The sequence below is a fragment of the Lygodium microphyllum genome, chromosome 6 (assembly GCF_053477565.2).
Source record: "Lygodium microphyllum isolate KBCC chromosome 6, Lygodium_microphyllum_v1.1.10, whole genome shotgun sequence".
Lineage (NCBI taxonomy): Eukaryota > Viridiplantae > Streptophyta > Polypodiopsida > Schizaeales > Lygodiaceae > Lygodium > Lygodium microphyllum.
Genome location: NC_141140.1, coordinates 49,029,822 through 49,054,706, shown reverse-complemented (window position 1 = coordinate 49,054,706; position 24,885 = coordinate 49,029,822). Strand labels below are relative to the sequence as shown.

At 41.2% G+C, this 24,885-nt stretch overlaps 1 pseudogene; it reads left to right on the top strand.

The window, feature by feature from the left end:
* The first annotated feature begins 435 nt into the window (after nucleotides 1-435).
* Nucleotides 436-24,885, top strand: part of LOC148034535 (phosphoserine aminotransferase 1, chloroplastic-like) — a 47,833-nt pseudogene continuing 23,383 nt past the window's right edge.

Here is a 24,885-nt window from a genome sequence, read left to right as displayed (position 1 = left end):
AGTCCGCAAGGTAGCCTAAGGACAAGGTAGGCTTATGGGTGTGACTTGAATAGTCTAAAGAGCTAAAAGAGGGGAAAAAAGAACAAGGGCTTAGGGGGATTTAAAAAAATCCGGAGGGAGAAAAAAAAACAAGGCCTTAGGGGGATTTAAAACCCCGGAAGGAGGGGGGAAAAAATAAGGGGGCTTATGGGGATTAAAACCAGGGGGGAAAATTGAAACCGGGAGGGGAAACAAGGGGGCTTAAGGGGGGAAAATTTAAACTCGGGGGCGGGGGAGGGGGGGGGGGTAATAAGGGCTTAGGGGGGATTAGTGGGAAGGGGGCTTAAGAAAGCCCCCTTAGAAGCTTCTAAGAAGCTTCTGGTGTGGGCAGATCCAACGTGGAAGAGGGAGGGTCAAATAAGAGAACGTCATGGAAGAGGGATGATGGCATGAGGGATGGCGGCGGCTGTCAATGCCACAGGCGATGGCATCCCCCTAGTTCGGCGGCTAAAGGCTTCCCCAGCGGCGCCTTCTCCAGTGCGGCAACGTGTGCGGCTTCCTCCCTCACTCTTCATGCAGCACGGCAGCACCTACCTCCTGTACAACGGCCCCCCCGGTTAAATAGTGGAAAGGAGGGGGATCTTTCCTCATGGCGTGTCAACACGCATGGTCCCCCTCCCTCCTAAGGCTCCACCAAGGAGCTTATAGCTCCTTCTATTCCCCTCCCCCTCCAGCTCGTCAGTCGGCTGGAGGGATAAGGGGGGAATTAATTTTTTTTTTCCAAAAGTCCCATTTATTTTCTCCACGCAGAATATTACATTCTCTCCCCCTTGGAGAAATCGAGATGTCCTCATCTCGAGATAAACTGGGGATATTGATGGTTGAGAGTGCCTTCATCTACCCAAGTGGCATCCTCTTCGGGATAATCTTTCCACTAGACAAGGCATTCTTTCAAGGTTCTAGATCTTAACTGTCTTTCCCTAACATCTAAGATCCTTTCTGGCCTTAGTTCAAGGACTCCTTGACTAGGCATTACAATTTGTTGGTCATTAAGTACATGATTAGGACTGGGTACATATTTTTTCAATAGGTTGATATGGAATACATTGTGAACCTTTAGGTTCTCAGGGAGTTGCAATCTATAAGCATTGGGTCCTAGGCATTTGAGGATTTTATACGGCCCACAATACCTTGGACTTAGCTTCTTGCATTCTCCTAGGGATAGAGAACTCTTTTTAGGGCGTACCCAAATGAAGACCATGTCTCCTTCTTTGAAGACTTTTTCTTGACGTTTCAAATCTGCATATGCCTTTTGTCTATCCTTGGCTGCTTGTATGTCTTGTCTTATTGACCTTATTTGATCATCCATGTCCTCCAACATTTGTCTTGAAGCTTCAACTCTTAGGGTTGTATCAGAAAAGTTTAGGGGACTTCGACAATCATGACCATACAATGCCTGGAAAGGGGTCATTTGAATGCTCTGCTGGTAAGAAGCATTGTAGACAAATTCGACTAATGGCAAGTATTGAATCCACCTCTTCGGCTCTCGACAGCAGTATGCCCTAAGCATATCCTCAATGATTTGATTTACTCGCTCTGTTTGGCCATCTGTTTGGGGATGGTATGCGGTGCTAAAACATAGTTGAGTCCCAATGGCTTCAAAGATAGCTCTCCAGAAGTGTGATGTGAAGAGAGAATCTCGATCACTAATGATTCTTTTAGGTAACCCATGTAGCTTGAATATCTCCTTGATAAACAATCTTGCAATGTCGGAGGCTTTATAGTTTGTCTTTACTAGAATCAGGTGTGCAACCTTGGTAAGCATGTCAACCACAACCATAATGGAATTGTATCCTCCTTGGATGTGGGGTAAGCCCACAACAAAATCCATACTGATGAATTCCCATTTCATTTGGGGAATGTCAAGCGGTTGCAGTTTCCCTGGCATCATGACATGTTTGGCCTTGATACGTTGGCAAGACAAACATTCAGTGACATATTTGAGAACGTCACCTTTAAGACTCTCCCAATGGTAGCTCTTCCTAACTGCATTAAGAGTTTTTGCATAGCCAGGATGTCCTGCGAAAGGGGAATCATGAGCTTCCCATAATATCTTCTGCTTAAGTGACTGGCTTGTTGGTATACACAGCCTTGTTCTGTAGTAGACAAGCCCATTATCAATGGAAAATTCCTGATACTTAGCTTGCAACTTCTAATTCTGCTCCTTGGTAGATATTTCCTTTATCATTGTTTGGTAGGTCAAATCATGGCATGCTTCTTCTCTAGCTAGTTCAAGTATAGGGTTGTTTGGCATAGATACCTTTGTAGCCAGAGATCTAGCCGTTGATGGATTCTGCAAGATTAGGGAATTTAGGAATGCCTTGCGATTGAGTGCATCGGCAACTACATTCTCGTTCCCTGGTTGGTACTTGATTTCAAAATCATATTCCTCCAATACTTCAATCCACCGACGTTGCCTCATGTTGAGCTCGTTCTGGGTAAAAATCCATTTGAGACTCTTATGACCGGTTACTAGAGTAAACTTGTTACCCAACAGGTAGTGTCTCCAAAGCTTTAGAGCATGGATGACAGCTAATAATTCCAGATCATGCGTGGCATAATTCTTTTCATGACTCTTCAATTTCCTTGAAGAGTATGCTACTGGATGACCTTCCTGCATAAGTACACACCCCAAGGCAAGAATGCTGGCATCAGTTACTACCTCGAACTCCTTATTGAGGTCAGGAAGTTTTAGAATAGGTGCTGATACCAAACTTTGCTTCAATTTGTCGAAGCTATTTTGTTCGGGAGTTGACAATGTAATAGAAGTCTGCTTCTTTAGTAAGTCTGTAAGAGGTGTTGCAATCAAAGCATAGTTTTTGATAAAGACCCTATACCATCCTGTCAAGCCAAGAAAGCTACGTATTTCTTTGATGGATACTGGTATTGGCCATTCAAGCACATCTCTGACTTTGGCTGGGTCTACTGATATTCCTTCTGATGATAATATGAATCCCAGATATTCAATCTGACGCTTGAAGAATGCACACTTCTTCATTTTTGCATACAGCTTATGGGACCTCATTGTCTCAAGGACAATCCGAAGTTGAGGTTCATGATCTTCTTCCTGTTTAGAATAGACTAAAGTGTCATCGAAGAAGACAAGCATGAAATCATCAAGATATGGTCTAAAAATATCCTGCATTAATCTATTGAAGGTGGCAGGTGCATTTGTAAGCTCGAATGACATAACCAAGAACTCAAAGTGCCCATATCTTGTATTGAAGGCCATTTTTGGAATATCTTCTTCCTTAATCCTTATTTGATAGTAACTTGACCTGAGATCAATCTTGGAGAAGATCTTTGCATCTTGAAGACGATCAAGAAGCTCATCTATTCTAGGAATAGGATACTTGTTCTTGACTGTTGATTGATTCAACCCTCGGTAATCAATACATAGTCAAAGTGTCCCATCTTTCTTTTTTTGGAATAGTACTGGAGCTCCCCACAGTGAGTTGCTAGGCCGGATGTAACCCTGATCCAACAGTTGCTTGAGCTGTTCCTTCAACTCAATTGCTTCTGGTATGGACATTCTATAAGGTCTCTTTGCAATTGGTGCAGCTCCAGGTACTAGCTTAATCTCATGATCTACTTCTCTTGGAGGCGGAAGTTCAATCAATTCCTCAGGGAATACGTCAGCGTATTCCTTTAGCCAAGAAGGTCCTTCATGAGACTCTTGCTTTTGATCTAACTTGTTGAGTTTGATCAGGTAAACGGGTAATCCTTTTCTGACTCCTTTTATGATCCAAGATACTTTGGCTAATTGGATTCTTGGCACTCCTACCTCACCTTGAGTTGTGACAAAGTCCCTTTCAGAGTTTCGAAAGGAAACTTGACCCTTTCCACAATGAATGTGGGCGCCATTAGGCTTAAGCCAATCCATCCCGAGTAGACACTCATGGATACCTAAATTCATGACTCTGAATTTGACTAAAGTCTTCTTTCCTCCCAGAAAGAATTCCACCTTAGCAGTTTGCCTAGTACAAGTTACCTCACGACCGTTTACCAATTCCACAAGCAAGGTAGGTGCTTCTATTGTGGCTATTCCTATTCTTTTTGCACATGCTGGTGAGATAAAGGAATGTGTACTGCCACAATCAATCAAGGTTTTGAAACCTTTACCTTGATAGTCCGATGGTGTTTGAATCACCGAGAACTGGCGATTTGGCCCTTTCTTGTGTAAAGCGGCATGGACTGTCACTATTTCGAATTTTGCTTCCATAGTCGGATCTTTCTCTTTTTCTTCTTCGCATCTTTGCCTATTGGCAATGCAGGCAGTTCTTCCTCTTCCACAGGTGGCGGCTCCTTGACCGCGGCCTGCACCTTGGAAAGGCGTTTGACGATGTCCCCCGCTGAGCTTGGGACATTGCCTCTTGAAGTGACCGGGTTCGTTGCAGTGGAAACATCGGAGGTTTCGGCCATTACTTTGAGTAGGAACAAAGTTGTTGACGTTATTTGTCCTTGCTTTCTTCCTTTGTCCCTGATTGTGACCTTGAACTCTCTTCACTTGAGGTCTGAATGCTCCTCTGTTCGGGTCACTATAGGACCAAGTTTTGTTACCCCTTGGTCTAGCTTGCATTTCTTGAATTGTAGGCGCCGCTCGAATGAGTGCATCCTGCAGATCTAATGGACGCATAGATTCGAGATGGGTATTTACGGGAGGATTTAAGCCTGTGCAAAATTTGGACACCTGCTGTGTCATGTCCATCTGTGGCGCATACTTTAAAACTGAGACGAATTTAGAGTAGTATGCATCCAAAGTGAGTCCTAGCTGTTTTAGCTCGTAGAACTCATTCATTTTCTGTGTATGATATGCAGGTGGCAAATATCTCCCCTGCACGGCTTTCTTTAACTTCTCCTAGGTAACGGACCCCTCTGAAGTCCCTTGATCCCTGCACCATTGTTTCCACCATAGTCTAGCTTCGCCGGTGAGTTTTAACTTGGCAAGCATGGCCTGATTGGTAGGTGCAGTACCAGCTACTTCAAAGTAATCCTCCATAGATTCAATCCAAGTTTCAGCATTAGACTGGACGAATCTTCCTCTCCCGTCAAACTCAGGTGGCTTTATCTCCTTGAGGAGGAACTTCTTCTCCTGGGTCACAACAGTACTTGATGTAGGGGGCAAATTTGGAACCTGTACCTGGGGTTGTGCCTAGATAAAAGTTTTCTTAACGTTATTATATGATAATTGACGTTAGCTTATCTTTAGTTCAGCTATCTCGTAAATAATGAAGCTAATTAACTTTTTAACAACTCTGATGCACAGCCAGATATTGATAAAAGAAATCTTTATTTATATTTACATGGGCATAACCTTATACAACGTCTCGTGTGATGATAATCATTACATTCAGTTTGGGGAGAACAACGTTGTATTGCATTTGTCTACAGGGACTGTGTAATAGTAGGGTTTTGGGTCATGGATCTTTAGGAATCGATAATTCATTGGAAGTTCAGGATACCCTTTTCGTTGGAATCCATACTTCTCATGGCGGCCCAACACTTCAATCCTGTCGGCTAGGATTACACGGGTTACTTCCTCATATACATATGAGTTCATTTCAACCCTCCGACCTTGAATATGTAAAGTCGAATTTACGTGAGCTTCCACAAAAATGAACAGCTTTACGACTTTCAAATCTTCCAACCACTTGATCCTCTTTAGGTTGATCTGTAGATAAGCGAACCGGTGGGCAGCTATGTAGTAGATTCCTAAAGACCCCGTCCATCTTCGTTCTATGTATAAAGGTGATGGATTATAAATCTGCTCCAGGATGTTCATCATCCCAATTCTTTGTCTATAAAGCGGAGAATGCATTGCAATCATAAACATGACCCGAAACACCAAAAACTTGTTCCACGCTTCATAGTTCTGCAAGACAACATTGAAGATGAGGAAATGTTTGGACAGCAACAATTTCTTTACTTCATTTTATTGAGATCTCATAAAAACAATTCCGTTGTTGGTCAGCTCTGATACCAACTGTAACGTGTCCCCAAGTATCATTCAGGACATGTCTTAGCAGTCCATCGGAAAGGATGTCTAGAAAGCTCTGCCCGGCACTCCCATGGAATGTTACGGGTTTTGCGATCTAGTTCTTCCCGCGTCTGCCACGTAGCGGAAGTATCCTGGCCATTCTCACTTAGGATCGACCGGAATTAGGGTTTTCCTAATGGGTCATTAGCTAACAGCAACTAGCGTCAGACCCGAGCGAACTACTTTACGCAGAAACGCCAGGTCCAAAGCGGATTCACGTTGCACTTGGTTCAAGGAGAATGGGAAACGAGAGGGATGCAAAGCTCAACCTCTCTGCCATAAGGCATAGTCCCATTCCATTCCCCTAAAACAACGTAAATCGGGTAAGACGTAACTCTAGGTCATCGTTCTCGTTATTCTTTTTGATGATGATGATCATTCCGCTGTTCTTCGAGATTTTTGAGAAAAGTTCCCGGCTAACCGGGACCACCCAACCGTAGGACGGACCCATGGCCCATCCTCCACACTTTCCTCGGTTTGTTTTAGTTATGTAATTATCTAACACATTAATTTGATATATAACAATCAGCTTCTTTAATTAGTCTTGTTAAGCACTGGTTCCTTCACGTAATCTTATCACGTGGCATATAAAAACAACATCAAGCAAGTTCTTTTAACATCTCATCATTTTATCTTTGAAATACAAGAAGTTTCGCCCGTAGGCTTGTCCATAATCTGCCCGAAGGCTAACCAGTAATCTCCAGGGATCACTATTCCAAGCTTCCGCCCGTCAACTAGTATGCAGGCCTCGAGATCCAATCTCGAGTCACGTTAGCCTTAAAAGGTGAGAAGGATAGAAGCTTGCACGCGAGCTATGGCGGGAGAGCAAGAGCAAGAAAGAAAGAGACAAGAAATGGGAACTCCAACAGTCAAAATGTGTGACTGGGCCTTCCTTTATTCAAACCGTCACTAAAAGAATAAAGAATAAAGTGACGTGACGGGTGCCCGCCACCTGCAGTGTGCAGTGGCGGGTACTGTCAATGTAGTAATACATGGGGCGGCATGGCGGAGGCGCCTTTACCCCCAAAAACCTCCCACTTAAAGGCGAATCTGCCCTAGTGAGAGAGAAAAGAAAAAAAAAGAAAAGACAGTACAAATGTACATAGGTACAAGGGATGAGGAAAGGCGACATCTCATCCAATGCCCATCAACCTCCTGAGGAAGGCAAAGCGCTCAGTAGTGAGGCTCTTCGTGAGCAAATCTGCAGGATTCTCGTCAGTGGAGATCTTGACAAGGTCAACAGACCTGTCCTCTACGACACCACGTATGAAGTGATACCTCACCTCAATGTGTTTCGTCTTCGCATGGAAGACCGGATTCTTAGCCAACTGAATGGCACTCATAGAATCCGAATGCAGTGTAGGTGTAGCATCAATCCCAAGGTCAAAAACTAGACGGCCTAACCATATGGCCTCCTTGCAAGCCTCAGTGGCTGCAACATACTCGGCCTCAGTGGTAGACAAAGCCGTACACTTCTGAACCCTGGACATCCAAGAGACAGCCCCTCCAGCATAGGTGAATACATAGCCAGAAGTGGACTTCCTACTATCTGCATGTCCTGCATAATCGGAGTCAGTGTACCCCATGACCCCTGTATCCTAGCTGCCATAGCAAATACACATATCTGCTGTGCCCTTCAGGTACCTCATGATACCCTTCATGGCATCCCAATGTCTGCTGCCAGGTGTAGCCATATAGCATGCCACAACACCAACTGCATGCACAATATCTGGACGAGTGGCTATCATGGCATACATCAAACTGCCCACGGCTGAAGCATAAGGGATCTTGGCCATCTCGGCTCTCTGCTCATCTGTCTGTGGATAATCGGCCTGTGATACCTTCACATAAGAAGGTAATGGACATCCAATAGGCTTTACGTCCTGCATGCGGAAGCGCTCAAGGACTTTATGAATGTACTCCCGCTGTGAGAGATACAAAAGCCCCTTATGCCTATCGCGCTTAATGCGCATCCCAAGTATATGTGAGGCCTGTCCCAAATCCTTCATCTCAAAGCTCTTCTTCAGCTGAGATTTAAGAGCATCGAGCTCATCATGAGCTTTCCCTGCTATCAGCATATCATCAACATAGAGTACCAAGATAAGCAAACTGCCATCACGGGCTTTCTTCGTGTAAAGACACGGATCCATAGCACTCCTGCTATAGCCCTGTGACTGCATAAAGGCATCAAACTTATGATACCATTCCCTAGGTGCCTGCTTCAAGCCATACAAGCTCTTCTTCAACTTGCACACTAGGTGCTCCCTGCCAGGTTCTGCAAAGCCCTTAGGCTGATCCATATAGATCTCATCATGCAAGTCCCCATGTAGAAAAGCCGTCTTGGCATCCATCTGATATAGATCTAAGTCAAGCTATGCAACCAAAGCCAAGACCAAGCGCAGGGTGGTCATCTTAACCACAGGAGAGAAGACCTCATCAAAGTCCACACCATGTTCCTGCTTAAAACCCTTTGCTACCAATCTAGCCTTGTATGCTAGCTTGGGGTGTCCAGGGGTACTTTTCAGCTTGTACACCCACTTGCATGGCAAAGCCTTCTTGCCCTTAGGCAAGGCAACCAAATCCCAAGTCTCATTCTTATGCAGGGAGTCTATCTCAGACTGCATAGCCCTCTCCCAGGAGTGACTGTCACCCCTGCGCATAGCCTCATCATAAGTGAAAGGCTCTCCTGCATCTGTAACCAAAACATAATGCATAGAGGGCTGAAATCTGTCAGGTGGACGTCTGTCTCTAGCAGACCGTCTCACCGCAAGCTCTGCTGCCTGTCTAACTACCTGTCCAACACCCTGGCCCTGTGAAGGAACTACTGTAGGCTGTACTACTGGCTGTGCTGGAGCTCTAGGCTCCTCCTGAAAGATCACTCTGCGGATCTCAACCACCTTCTCAGGCTGCCTGTGCATCTTGTCTTCATGGAAGACGACATCATGGCTGCGTACTATTTTCCACACCTGCGGATCCCATAGGCGATAGCCCATCTCTCCTGACTCACCATAGCCAAGGAATATGCATTTAATGCTCTTTGGATCCAATTTACTCCTCTTGTCCTTGGGCACATGGTAGAATGCCTCACATCCAAAGACACGGAGATGCGCATAAGAGGGTGGCTTACCAGCCCAAACTTCCTCTGCAACCTGGAAATCCAATCCACTAGAAGGCAATCGGTTTATGACATGCACTGCCATACTAACTGCCTCAGCCCAAAAGCTATGTGATAGGCCTGCATGGCTAAGCATAGAGCGGACACGCTCCTGAATAGTCCTGTTCATGCGCTCAGCCAAACCATTCTGGGCAGGGTTGTAAGGGGCAGTCAACTGACGCTTAATACCCTTGTCATCACAAAACTGCTCAAAAGCACGTGAGACATATTCTCCCCCATTGTTAGTCCTAAGGCATTTTAGCCTATACCCAGAGTGGTTCTCAACAAGAGCAAGCCAACGTTGAAAGACTGCCAAGACATCGGACTTTTGCTTTATGGGATAAGCCCACACTTTCCTAGAAAAATCATCAATGAAGGTAACAAAGTACTTCGTGCCACCCATAGACATGCACGGCATGGGCCCACAAACATCTGAATGCACCAAAGCCAAGGGCTCACTCATGCATGGCCTACCCGATTTCTTATGCATAGACCTATTCTGCTTACCATAAAGACAATGATCACACGAGTCAAAACATGCATAATCCAAAGGCGGAAGATACTGCAAACCAGATAACATTTTCATTCCCTTCAAAGACATATGCCCCAAACGAGCATGCCAAAGTGATACATGTGGGATAGAGCCCACTGCCAAAATATGGTCTACAGAAGACCCAGATACAACAAGAGGATAGAGGCTGCCAGCCTTGGTGCCTCTAGCAAGCACAAGTCTGTCTTTGGTGATCTTCCAGGCAGAATCCCCAAAACAGACATGAAACCCTGCACCATCCAACTGTCCTGCAGACATAAGACTGCACGTAAGCGCAGGTACATGACGTACATCCCTTAGCAAAAAGGAACTGCCAGTGGAAAACTGCAACTGAATATCTCCACAGCCCACAATATCAAGAGACCTGTCATCTCCAAGTCTGACTGATCCAGATACAGTACGGTAAGAGTGAAACCACTCATGGTAAGGCGTCACATGGAAGGATGCACCTAAATCCAATAACCATTACTGTGCATACATACTAGGTGTCTCAGTCAAGTGTGAAGCATCAGAAGAACTAGCTGCAAGTATGAACTCATCACTACCATCGGAATCCTCGGTCTGCATGACATTAATTTCTTCAATCTTGACGCTGGACTTCGCACGTACTATGCTGCGATCAGAGGACTTCTCCTGCACTTTCTCTTTGCCCTTATCCTTGCGCTTCTCATTGCGCAACTCATGACACTGTGGTCTGATATGGCCCTTTTTCCCACAATGATGACAAGTGACATTAGCGTTGCACCCACGCAACTTACTACGCGACTTGCCACGAGATTTAGACCGACCCTTCTGCGAGTCACGGCCTCGGCCATTACCACAGTCATACCTGTCATTCCTGCCTCTAACTGTCAAAGCATGACTACCACGAGAGGCATCCAAGTTTTTGCGATTCACCTCTTCCTGAAGAAGAGCACTCTCAACATCTGCCAATTTTAGAGTAGCACTAGAGGCACAACGAGCAGTATCGAAAACATCCCATGACTCATTCAAAGTCCCAAGCAAGAAAAGAGGAGTTACTTCCTCTCCAAAGGTGATATCCTACGAAGTCAGGTTCTTCAGTATAGCATGGAACTGGCTCAAGTGAGCAGACATAGTCGCATTATCCTTCATGCGCAGATCCATAAGCTGCTTCAACCAGTACATCTGACTTGCCGGACTTTTCTTATCATAAATATTCTTGATCTTATTCCATAGATCCCATGCACTCTGTGCTTCCTCAAATACATTATAATGTACCTGTTCAGTGAGAGACAATACAATCGTGGACTTGCATAGCTCATCAAGTTCAAGCCAGTCGTCATTGTCCATAGTTTCAAGCTGCTCCCCACTCAACCGAAGTGGCTTAATCTGAGATTTCTGCACCAAGACCTGCCAAATTTGACTCTTCCAGTAAGAGTAGTTGGTACCATCCAACTTTGTAATGTTAAATATGGCATTATCAATCGAAGAGGATGCCATAATGCAGGCCGGAAATGCCCAAACAGTCCAAAACTGCTTACTGTTTTACTACAAAAACTGCCCAAAAATGACCAAAACGAGATCCAAAGGGCGAGCAAAGTGTGCCAAAAGTTGCTGCCCACTTAGTACTAGGTGCGGTACACCAAATCAGGATATTTCAGCATGAAAAGTACACCTCAGTCTACCAATAACTGCTTGCTGTAATAAATTGCAGGTATGCAGTCTAGAGAGCAAACTGTCCCAAAATAGGATCCAATGTCAAGCAAACAATGCTAGGTCCAAAGCCGGCATGAAACGGACATAAGCAAGGCCAATGATAGTGAAAAGAACATGAGCTCAACACTGAAGCATGTCAAAATAACATCTGCCAATGAAAGGCACACCCCTAGACACTCTAGGCAAAGTGTTCCTGTAACTGCCAAAACCTGACACAAATAGGTATCTGCTCAAAGAGAAAGATCCAAATATGAGACTCATCTCATAAGCATCCTGTGAACCAAGAGTACATCAATGCATATCCATAAAGATCGGAGTATGATCCCAAAGTCTCAATGCGTATGTAGCTGCTCAAGACATAAAGTGCTCCAAATACATGTAAGTGCTCCAATAGGATGCAACTGTCAAAGGTCAAGCAAGCATGTAAAATGCTCCCACTGGCACAAAAGGTGTACAAAGTGAGCTCAGAAGCTCAAACACCCAAGAGAAAGCACTAGTGATAAGTGATCCTGTCAATGCATCAAGCGCTTCCAAAAGAGCATGACATACATGAAGCACCGGTCGTATTAACCATGAAGCAATACATAAGCCCAAATAAGCTCTCGGTCAACTCAATGACATCCAAATAGCAACCAAGATCAGTGATCAAGTAAGCCGGGAATGCTCAAATACATCCAAATCCAAGCTCCAAATGTCGGTATGGCATACACAAACCAAATAGCATATGTCACGAACCAAAGCATGTAATGCAAAAGCCTAACTGTCAAGCAGAGACATGAGGCATAGGCGATCCACGAGCATGCCAAGTCGGTCCAAATGCCAGTGAAGACGAAGCTAATGCAAAGCTCAAAAGCATCCCATAATCTCATACATATGCTCCAAGCCGTCCCCAAATGTCAGAGACAGCATGCCAAAGCTCAAAGCATACATCCGGTATCGGTAGGTAAGTGCCAAAGCATGTAAAGTACCTTCAGCCCAATGTTATTCCAGCATGTATTTACTGTTCTAAACAGTAGATTTCAGCCCCGAATTCAAGCCAAAATCATGGTCAAACCAAATGCATACATCCCCAATACATCCGGGTAGGAAGTAGACCGCATACGGGCATCAAATAAGGTAACCGGAGTAGAGTATAAGCATCAAATGCCAATGCCAAGTGTGGCTGCCCTATTTCCAGCACTGTATAATAGTAAATAATAGTCCCAAATCAGCCAATATTTCAGGCCAAAATCATGGCATAATCATGTGCATACATTCCCAAGGCACTAAGCATCATGTAGACCGCATACGGGCATCAAATAGCACAACCGGAATGGAGTATAAGCAAAAAATGCTAATGCCAATGGTGCTGCCCTATTTTCAGCCTGTTATGACAGTTTATGACTGTCCCAAATCTGAAGAAATCAGCCCTGAATGATCAAGACCAATGCCCAAAGCTTGAATGACATCAAACATGAAGTCTATAGCCCTCTTGATCAAGGTAGAGAGCAAGAAGCAATGGCCAAGTGTGGAGCTGAAGTAGATGAGTGCTCACAGCTTGGAAAAAAATGATGCAATCTGCCCTGTTGGTGCTGAACTTGCTGTTGCTCCACATAGGCTGAAAAGAGGGTAATAGGGGGCTCAAGAAGGGCCTATCAAAGGCCTATGACAAGCCTCTTTGAGCCTTGATAGGTGTAAGGCACAATATGAGGGGAATAAGCTTCAAGGGTTTGAAGCCATGGCTGCCCTTGATATTTGCAACCTGTAGACTGAAATAAAACCCCGAAAGAATGATCAAATACCTCAGTATCAATGCCTTGAAGGTCCCTCAATAGACTGGGAAGGTGCTCGGGAAGCCGGGGAGTGACGGGAGCTCGGGGAGATCGGATATGGCTACCGGGATGGAGATCCAATGCGTGAAGGGAGTTGATGCGAAGGTAGAGAAGCACCGAGTCGAGCTCGAGCAAGAGAATGCCAAGCTCTGATACTAGTTGAAAGGTGAGAAGGATCGAAGCTTGCATGCGAGCTATGGCGGGAGAGCAAGAGCAAGAAAGAGAGAGACAAGAAATGGGAACTCCAACAGTCACAATGTGTGACCGGGCCTTCCTTTATTCAAACTGTCACTAAAAGAATAAAGAATAAAGTGACGTGACGAGCGCCCGCCACCTGCAGTGTGCAGTGGGGGTACTGTCAGTGTAGTAATACACGGGGCGGCACGGCGGAGGCCCCTTTACCCCCAACAAGCCTCTTGTGCAGGACTCGGAAGGCGAGGGATTTACGGCCAGAGCCCCCCCTGGTACCCAAGCATCCTCCTGCTCCAAGTAGAACTCAACGGAGAGACCTCTCGTGGCGACTTCAGTCCGCGTTCCCGGCACGGTCAAACAACCCCCTTGGTTAGGGTCAGGCAGGCAGTCGGGGGTAACTGAAGCTGCCTCTCCCTTCAGGCCTTCAACCTGAAGTATAGGTACTTATTTAATTTGTAATTCATAATTCAAACAGAGCCCTAAAATCTCTAGCAAGCATAGACATTTCCATTAATCAACCCGGTTGTATGGCAAACTGCTAAGGAAGTGTTCTTTCCTTTTTGAGTGTATCAGCAGTCGTTCTCAAGATGTCTTGTAACTTGGCAAAATCCCTTATATTCCGGTGTAGGGCATACCCAACTTGGTTAACCCTAAGGTACCTTAGATATGCTAGTTTCTATTTTACAACTTTCCTTATTTAGAAGGATATCCAAAACTACGTCTTTTTGCAAGATAACTTGCGTAAGGATCTGCAGTCCTTGATGAGGGTTTTTTTTTCCCTTTTCTCCTTGTGAATCAATCACAAAATGATTTCATACATGTTGCGCAAGTCCTGCGATGGAATAATCTGTTTAGATTCTTTAAGCTGACGTATGTCAGGCCTAGGGTTTCTTCATTTAGGGACAAACCCTAGTTTCTTATCTTTATGAAATTATTGTCCTTACGGTAAGGAAAGTAGTCAAGTGTTTAGGGTATGAATGTTTCTATGTTTAGATTGGTTCGGTTAGCTTTTGGAAGGTAAGCTTACTCGTCTTGTCACGGTTTTACTATCCTTGTGACAATACTTTCCTAATCAATACAGTTTAATTTGGCATATAGCATAATGCCAAGATGATACAAAGAACGACAATACTCCTTGGGACAAAAAGGCCTAGCTGAGAAATTGGTGTATACACACTTTATTAGTCCCAAGTCCTCAAATAGCAGGGAAAAAGTGTTAATAGAGTGTCATCCAGCAATTCCCCATTACATTTTCTTTCCAAATGAGTTCGTATATCTAATTTTTATACTTGTTAATTCCTAACATTTAACTTCTGTTTTCTTTAAAGATGAACTCATGCCAAATAACAACAATTGCCTTGCTAAGATGTGCAACTAGCAAAGATAACTCCCTAGTAATTTGAGCATCGAAAGAAACCTTTCATGAATTTAGCCATTTTACCATGATTTGTTGCGAAAGGAATAAGACTAATGGTGCAAGATATAATTTCTACACTTTAGGAATATATTACTATAGTAAATGGTTAATCTTGCCTATAATTTTATAATGCTTGATGTAATTTGAAGAAAGCTAATTTGTATACATTGTCATTCATAAGCTAACTCCTTCGTTAAAAATAACTCGAACAAATATATCCTATCCTTAACAATTTTTCTTTGCATGATCGACTTAAAACCGAATTAACACCAAGAAGGAAAAAAACCTAGCTTTGCGCAGCTACACCTTGGACTTTCTTCGGCGGTATCGTAGTTCAAATGTGAGATAGCCTTTTTCCTTTTTCTTCTTGGAATTCCACCATCTTCTCTTTTCTTTTACCTTTTCCCCACTCTTCCTCCTCTTTTCACTCCCTCTACTTCCCTCCCTATCTTTTATTTCACGGCTATTTCTCCTTTACGGGATACTATACAAGACCATGATGATGAATTGGATTTTTAGGACATGGGAGTGTGTGTGGACACCGGCTTGTTTGATAAAACTAAGATCACAGAGCTCAACTAAGGGAGCAATTTCACAAAAAGATCTAAAAAGTGAGTGAAGGAATTAATGCAAGAGAATGGAAGTCCGCAAGGTAGCCTAAGGACAAAGTAGGCTTATGGGTGTGACTTGAATAGTCTAAAGAGCTAAAAGAGGGGAAAAAAGAACAAGGGCTTAGGGGGATTTTAAAAAATCTGGAGGGAGAAAAAAAAACAAGGCCTTAGGGGGATTTAAAACCCCGGGAGGAGGGGGGGAAAAAATAAGGGGGCTTATGGGGATTAAAACTAGGGGGGGAAAATTTAAACTCGGGGGGGGGGGGGGGGGGGGGGGGGTGTGGTTGGGGGGGTAATAAGGGCTTAGGGGGGATTAGTGGGAAGGGGGCTTAAGAAAGCCCCCTTAGAAGCTTCTAAGAAGCTTCTGGTGTGGGCAGATCCAACGTGGAAGAGGGAGGGTCAAATAAGAGAACGTCGTGGAAGAGGGATGATGGCATGAGGGATGGTGGCGGCTGTCAACGCCACAGGCGATGGCAAGGAGTAAATGTGCGTGTGCAAAGTACAACCCCCGTGTAATGTCTTATTTTTTGTGAGACCTTAAACCTATAAAAAATTCCCAAAAAAATCCATAGAGTTATTTGTCTTTGAAAAAAAATTAGAAATTTATAATAATTTTTTGAGCTTGTTTACTATTTTAAAACTATTTTAAGAAAAAAGGGGGCCTAACATGACAAAAAAATCACTCAAATATAGCATATCATGATATGGTGCGAATAGGGGGTATTTGGGATGGTTGATATGGTGTGCGCAAAATGGGGGTGTTCAGGACGTCCCGAACACCTCCTATTCATGCCATATCATGATATGATATTTTTGGGTGATTTTTTTGTCGTTTTAAGCTCCTTTTTTGCTTAAAAATAGTTTTAAAATAACAAACAAGCTCAAAAAGTTCTTTAAAAAATTAAATTTTTTCAGAGCCTAATAACTTTATGGATTTTTTTGGAATTTTTTTGATAGATTTAAGGTCTCACAAAAAATAAGACATTACAGGGGGGTTATACTTTGCACACTCATGTTTACTCCTCCACGATACGAAGCGAGAAGGACCCCTACGAAGATTTCGTTGTACCACTCTTGCACCATATCGGGTCATCTACGATACAAAGCAAGAAGTATAGTACCAAAGATTATGCTTTGCCACGCTCATGCCGTAGTAGCTGCTCCACGATATGATGCGAATAGGACCTTGCGAAGATTTGGCTTTGTTGCTCTCGCCTCGTATTAACTTATTCTCTCCATGTTGTATCGACCATGCCAGTGAATAGTTTTTTATTACTCTTCCTATCATTTTCTCTTAGGTAGCGTGATGACAAGGACAAAGTAGACAACTGCCAAGGTTCCAATCTCCCCTAGAGTATTTGATCAGCCAACAAATAAATCTAGATCCTCTTCTACTCAAGGAAGTGAGCCTTCTAAGCCAAGGATAAAGAATATATATTGCATTTTATTATAGCTTGATTTATAAAGGCATCTTACTGTGGATTAAGGGGGAGCATCTTGTCATGCTTTGTAATCTAATGTGGCATTGGGAGGGGGGGGGGGGGGGGGGGGGTGAGAGTGTATGCATGTGAATCTTCCTAATGCTATAGAGGATAAGTGGAGCTGAGTGTGAATGGTATTGAGGAAAAGGGGAAACCCTAACCCAAAAAAAGCATAAAGAAATCACAAAAAAAGGTCATCATGATATGGTGCGAATGGGGGGGTTGCGTGATGACCCAACCCCCCTATTTGCACCATATCATGATGGCCTATTTTTGTGATTTTTTAATACTTTTTGGGGGTTAGGGTTTCCCCTTCCCCTCAAGGCCACCAAAAAATAGACCATCATGATATGGCGCGAATAGAGGGCTTGGTGGGTCATCACCCAACTCCCTTATTCGTGCCATATCATGATATCCTTTTTTTAATGCTTTTTTGGGGTTAGGGTTTCCCCTTCCCCTCAAGACCATTCACACTCAACTCCCCTTATCCCTTACAACATATAAGGAGGATTCTCTTCTTCTTTTTTTCTTAAAAATAGTTTTAAAATAACAAATGAGCTCAAAAATTTCTTAAAAACTTTCCAAAAAATTTTAGAGTCTAATGCTTTTATGATTTTTTTTTGGGATTTTTTAAATAGGTGTAAGGTCTTATTAAAAATAAAGATTATAACATTATCAGAGAGTCACATGTGACCTTATCCTAAAGCTTAAAATTTTTTGGGCTATTCCTTTACTTTTTTTCTACCTATCATTACATAATTTGGATCCAAAATAGACTATCTTTTTGAATAGATATTGCATTAGTATATATTTGCTATAGAAATTCTATATTCTTTAAGAGCTTTAAATATATATAAGAGATATAAATAGTTATTTATTTTTTAGATAATATATATTTTAATCATTTATTTGCTAATCATTCAATCAATTCACTAATTTTTTTAATTTTAGAGAGAGTATCTTCTTGAAGAGTTATGAAATATAGTTTATCTTTACTAAGTAGTGTACTCTATCCTTTTGAGCTATAGAAAAAGATTGAAGAGATATTGAATAATTATATCTATTATCATGGGTTTCATATAAAAATTTGACTACTAATGACTTATTTATTCAATCCATTGATTTATCAATAGTTTATATTATTACATAAATGACTCCACTAATAATTTATTTATCTAACTCCATTGACTTGTCAAAAGTTCATGTTATTTCATGTGGAGGACTTTGTATAACATCATATAATACTCTTTAAATTATTTTAAAAAAATAAATAAGATCATGAATGCTATAGAGTAAAGGAGATTTATAATCACAAATATTATTTTGATGGTCTTTTTTTGTGAAATTGAGATATATTACATTTGAAAAAAGATATACAAGGATAAAGCATCAATAATGTAGTGATGCTTTCAATTATAAAATCAATATGCATTAGAATCAGAGTTTTGATCAAAGAAAGAAATAGAGTCAAGTCCTTTCTATTTCTTCCTACAAATCAAGGGAAGAGATCTTAAGAGATTTGCCAGGATATGATTGCATGAGTAGTATCATCCCATGACATCAAGCCACCATTTAGATATTGAAATATGATAGTGTAATAAGAATCACAATTGAGGATATTGAAACTTGATAGTGCTATGAAGAATCATAGTTGAGGGTATGATGAGAAAAAGACTCCCAAGAGCTAATATCAAGTAAGAAGTTGTATCCTTCATATTCTCTGAAGCATCTTGCACACATAAAATCCTCTTAATCCTAAAGTTGATATGCTACACAATATCACTAATACTTTCATCTATTACTTGTTTAATGTTTTTTATATTTTAAGAAACTAAAAATTGAATAATAAACGTTATTAATCTATTACTAGGTAAATATTTTTATCTCCTAGAAATCAAAGTACTTCCTTTCTTCTAATTATAATATATTATCATTGTCTTATCCATTAGTGCTTGCTAAAAAGTTGATATCACAACACTGTATAATGAAGATATTCTATTTTTAAGTGCCAAGATCAAGGTAAAAATTTTCACTTTCTATTCTATTAGCTTTAGGTTTATCCTTAATATATCTATCACTACCAATTTGTATCAACACCATGGGACTCTTTCACCCATTTTCTTATGAATCAAATTGAAGAGATTGAAGAAAAAGCTTGGATTTAGTTGAGACAAAATCTTACAGAATGGATGTCTTAGGGGTCGAAGTAAAGATGCAGCTTGGATGTCCCAACCTAGTTGGATCTGCTGAAAACTAACGAAATGATCTCGTTTCAGGTCCATGGAGGAGGACCATATCTCTATAGCTTAATCGAAAAGTAAGTGGTGTTGGTCCTCTGTGTAGAGACTCTTTTGATTGTTGATCACCTTCTCAAGATTTTGTGAAAGGAGGAACGAAGAGAGACCAATGCAAATTGCTGGTAAGAACCAGATGTGATTTTGGTGAGAAATTTTACGACAAAGTAAAATCTACTTTAAAAACTAAGAAACAAAGTGAAGAGGAGAGAACAATGATTCAAATGAATGCAAACGAAAAAAGAAGCATGATTTTGGTGGAAAACGTGATAGTAGAATATTTAACCATTCAAAAAGAAGGAATAATGGCCAAAAAGTGACCCCTGACATGAGTTAATGTCCTTAGGCATTTGATAGCCGACATCTTAAATGAATAATGTATTCTCTCATTAACCACATTTGAATGGCCAAATTTGGAGGGTTCATTTTTTTAAAACTTCAACTACTTAGTAACTTAATCATTTTCTTACAAGTGCCATTTTTGAAACGTTTTTGGCCCTAATGGTAAAGATATCTGCAACCTGTTCACTTGTCTTCACATGCATAAGATCTATTCTACCTGCAAGAACCATCTCTCTGATAAAATGGTAGTGTACCTCAATGTGTTTAGTTCTGGCATGGTATACTGGATTTGTTGCTAGAAGTACACTACTAAGATTGTCACAAAATAAAGTCACTAAACCTATGGATAGTCATATTATCATTATTTATAATGGCCTCTTGTTCTAAAATTTTAGTGTCCTCATCATCAAGCAAAGAGAAAGTCATAAACTAGAGCATTCAAAGTTCCCTTAAATTATTGAAGAAGCTTATCATGAAATGTGTTATTAATGTTCCAATGATGGAGAAGGCCAAGTTTATAAACATTATCATTAGTTTCTTTGAAAATTCCAAAAGGTCCATAAAATCTAGGGATGTGTTTAACATTAGGGTATGTTTCAATACTTTTTAGCAACATTTTTTTATTTCCAACCAATTAAAATTGCCTTCTTTAAACCATAGAATTTTTTTTCTTAAGCTATGCATGTTATCCATCTCACAAATATAAGAGTCCAGGAAAATAGGATCAAGGATTGTGGTTCTCACAAGCTTGAAGTAAAGGTATAAATGCTACAACCAAAGGAAGATAACAATTTTATAGTAGCTTGACAATGATTATTTTTTAAAGCACTTGTAATTTTCCAAGAATACTACAATATGATTGTGTTTTGAGGAAAACGGAATCACTCCCTTGCAAATGGTACTCTATTTTTTGAGAAAGGGTGGTGACTTGCAATAATTATAAGGTTGGGCATGGTACCTCTATTCAAATTTGGAAGAGAATAGTCCAAGTAATCCTAGTAGCTTGGCAAAATTAAGGACCAATCAAAGGCCAAAAAGAGAAGTGGGATGCCCAACTTTTGGAGGAAAATCTAAATTTCAAATCCTTATGTACAAAAGCTAAAAAGTGAATAAAGGAGCTCATTATTATGTAGGCAACTTTGAGAGTCACTCTTACTTCTTGCTATCCTCTTGCTTGTCTATAGAGAGAGAGGGATTGAGAGAGAGTGTGAGAGCATGTGAGGGAGAGTTAAAGACCATGTAGAGAATCTATCTCCACTCTTTGCTCCTCCTCCCCCTGCTCCATTGAGCATGCATAGATGGATGCAATGCAATAATAGCACATTGGAAGGTGCATTGCTTGAAACTTGGAGTTATCAATGAGCCTGACTCTTGACTACAATGCAAATGTAAGAAGGTGAGCATCTATGCCTTGTTATCAATTTTCCATTCTTACTTTGTGGGATTGGATAGAGAATAGATTGGGAGAGAGAGAGAGAGAGAGAGAGAGAGAGAGAGAGAGAGAGAGAGAGAGAGAGAGAGAGAGAGAGAGAGAGAGAGAGAGAGAGAGAGAGAGAGAGAGTTATATTAACGTCTACAAAAGGCCAAGTTGGCCTATGAGATCAAAAGGTTACATACAAAATGTCATGGGAAGTTTTCCAAGTCCTAGTAAAGATACTATCTAGTGTTATGGTGAACTAGGTGAGTAGGTACAAAATGGTATACAAACTCGATACAATCTAGATGCACTTTAGGTGCAGTGTGGAAATGCTCATGGAGTGTGGTAATCTTAAGATGTCCCACATGAGCCTATCTAGCATGGAGAGGCTAAAGCAGTAGGGTATGGTTCCCCGATGGCATTGTAGTATCCACTACATCTGTAGGTGATGTCTCCTACAGGGGCGTGGGCCTGCTGGGTGTGGGCGGCAAGCTCAATCTCTCTCTGTAGCTCTATCCAAGGTGACTCCTTGGGGTGGGGCTATTGGTCGATTGGATGTAGTCCTTGTTGTAGAGGGAGTGGCCGAGGGTATGTAGAAATCTTGGAGGGTGTGTTGTTGTGTGTTCTTGGTTGTTTGGTCCCAGACCCATAGAAGGTGGTCCCTATGTCGACGTAGGTCCAGGAGGAAGAACCCGAGGCATTTTTGGTCAAGGAAGTCTAGTGTTTGGGAAACTCTTGATCCTAGCTAGTGTGATGACATACAGAGTTTCCCGATGGCACTTCAGACCCCATGGGATAGGTGTATATCCATGTATCTCGGGTGTATAATGAAGCCGTCAGGTGTGAGGCATAGGAGGTGCTCTCGGTAGAAGGCCATCTTCTTCCCTAGATTTGCGGTTGGTAACACCCATGTCCTGGTTGTGTGTAGCTAAATAATATCTACCCTGATGATGCGGTTCAGCTCCTCCTGGCTAATCTTCAAGTGGGAGCAGTCCAGACTATGTTGTAGGAGCAGTGGACGTTTCTCCTCTTCCACATAAAAGTTTGCTATTTTGTACCACTTTGTAGGTGAGTTGTTATTTATTGCTCCTCTAGCACAATTGATGTTAGATCCACCAAATGCTTTTGAGTTATCACTCCCTCTTCTACTAAGACAAATCACTTGTGTATATTTCTAAGACTATGTCCAAAACCCTCATGTCTTCCCATCAAATAATCTTTACAATGTGTGCTTCAAAGTATTGACATATTCATAGTGCAATAGAGTACGAGCTAACTTGCTAAGCATATCTAAGAGCATAGATTCATGTCTACATTCAAAAAGATTGGTTATGGGTAGAAAGTGACCTCCATCTCCTTGTCTCTAGATCCACTTTACTCAATGGAGCCCTCTTACTTTCAACCAAGAAAGCTAGGTATCCAATGATTGAAATTTCTCCTAAATGTCCAACATACTCTTCTCCTAATGTAAGGAGCATGGCCTCTCCTTGTAGTACATCACGTTCCTCTTTCTTTTATTGAAAACACAATGCATTGCCAACCAAGTTGAAGCAAAACTTGGATCTAATTATGATGCAACTTCAAGAAGAGCCAAGAGCATGTCAAAACTTGCAAGCACAACTCACTACACTTCAATAATCCACTATCAATCAAGATGGAGCACAACTTGAAGATGTTATTTGATGTACGATTGATGCGACACTCGATGCATAGACTCTTAGGAAATAGGCCAAAAAGTAAAAGAAATTTCAAAGTCCGTACTTTTAATGGGCAATGTGATGTTCTTGCTTTCATCAATCAGTTTGATGACTATTTTCATTAAGAGCAATATGGTGAAAAAGATAAACTTAAATGCTTCACTAACCATCTAGCAGATAGAGCATCATTATGGTGGTCTTTTGTCTGTAAGAATGTTGATTATCCCTCTACTTGGGAAGCCTTTCAAAAGAAATTTTTGCAAAATTTTCTTCCACCTCAATTCCATGAGAAAGCTATCAAGCAGTGGGATCTCTTGCAACAAAGAGATGGTGAATCCATCCTGCAATACACTGAGTATTTCTGGAGTGCCTTAATTCAACTTCAAATAATTGAAGAAGTTCTTGAGGCGACCCACAAGCGCAAGTATATTTCAGGTTTGCTTGGTCACTTCTATGCGGAAGTGAATATGTTCAAGCCAAAGAATTTGGAGAATGCGATTTCTTTAGCGCATGATGCTGAGGATAAAATTCATGGACAAGAAAAGCAACTGCAACAAATTTTTATTAATGGTAACTTTGGTACAAATCAATTCAATTCTAACTTTTAAAGATTCAACCAAAATAACTTTGCTCGTTCTTTTCATAAACCCTGGACTCAACCTCCAACTTTACCATCAAATACAAATCCCTCCACCAACATACCCAACTTCCAGTCATTACCAATAATGTCTCCAAAGCAAAGCCTATGGTTTACTACAAGTGTCATCAGCCTAAACATTTAGCAGTGAACTAGCAGTCCAATAAGCAAGCTATTCAAATCAATCACTTGGGAGCAATTGATGATGAGGACCATGAAGATATGCCAGACTTCACTGAAGATGATGATGATATCGGCAATGCTTCAGATACTTTACCAGGTATGCCAAATCCTCATTCATTATTAACAATGAAATGTTTTGTAAATGGTCAAGAAAAGATTGTTTTTCATGATGATGGAAGCACGCATGATTTTATTTCCGCAAAGTTGGTAAAAGAATTGAATTTATCTACTGTTCCAACTCATTATCTCATAAAGGCTACATTCGTAGGCACTACATACAATGGTATACAAGAAGTTCATGATTTAGAGATTAAAATCAGTGATTATATTGAGCGCATAAATTTCTTAGTTGTGCCTTTGCAAGCTAGTGATATTATTTTAGAAATGCCTTGGCATCACAAATATAATCCTGACATAGATTATTCCACACATTCCATGAAAATTCATTTTACGAAAACCAAATCACATTACATGGATTGTGCACCTTTGATAATTTTCCACTGCTTAGTCATACACAAGCTAAACATGCATTAAGAAAAGGTAGTAAATCATATTTAGTATGGGTGAATGAAATTGAAGCTAAGGAAAATCAGATGCATCCTAGGCATGCACAATTTCTTTGACAATTTAAAGATTGTTTTGTTGTTGACTTAACACCTGGTTTACCACACCTACACATCCTGAAGATCATAAAATAGATTTAATCCCAGGTTCTCAACCACCATGTAAAGCACCTTGTAGACACAATCAGATTGAACAAAAAGAAATCCAAATACAAGTTGAAGAATTGTTGAACCGAGGACTCATTAGGCCCAGTAGTTCTCATTTTGGTACACCTGTCCTACTAGTTAAGAAGAAAAATAATACCTATAGGATGTGCATTGACTATCGTGCCCTAAATAAAATCACCAGCTACATTTAGTCGTATGATGAATCGTATATTTTTGAAGTATCAGAATTGTCTGATTGGTTTCTTTAATGATACATTGGTTTTTAGTAAGAATGAAAATGCACATTATGAAGATCTATCTTTAGTTTTCAAATTGTTGAAAGAGAATCAATTGTATGCTAATCTTGACAAGAGTGAATTTTTCCAAAACTAGATTGAATACTTGGGTCACATTGTTTCTTCTAATGGTATTTGTGTTGATCCTAAAAAGATAGAGGCAATTTCGAATTGGCCAATCCCTAAAAATGTGCACGAGTTACATTCTTTCTTAGGCATTGCCAATTGTTTAGAAATTTTGTGAGAAATTTTTCATTGCTTGCATTGCCTTTGACAAAATTGTTAAAGAAAGGTGTTATGTATCATTGGTTTGACAACCAGCAAAAGTCTTTTGATTTGT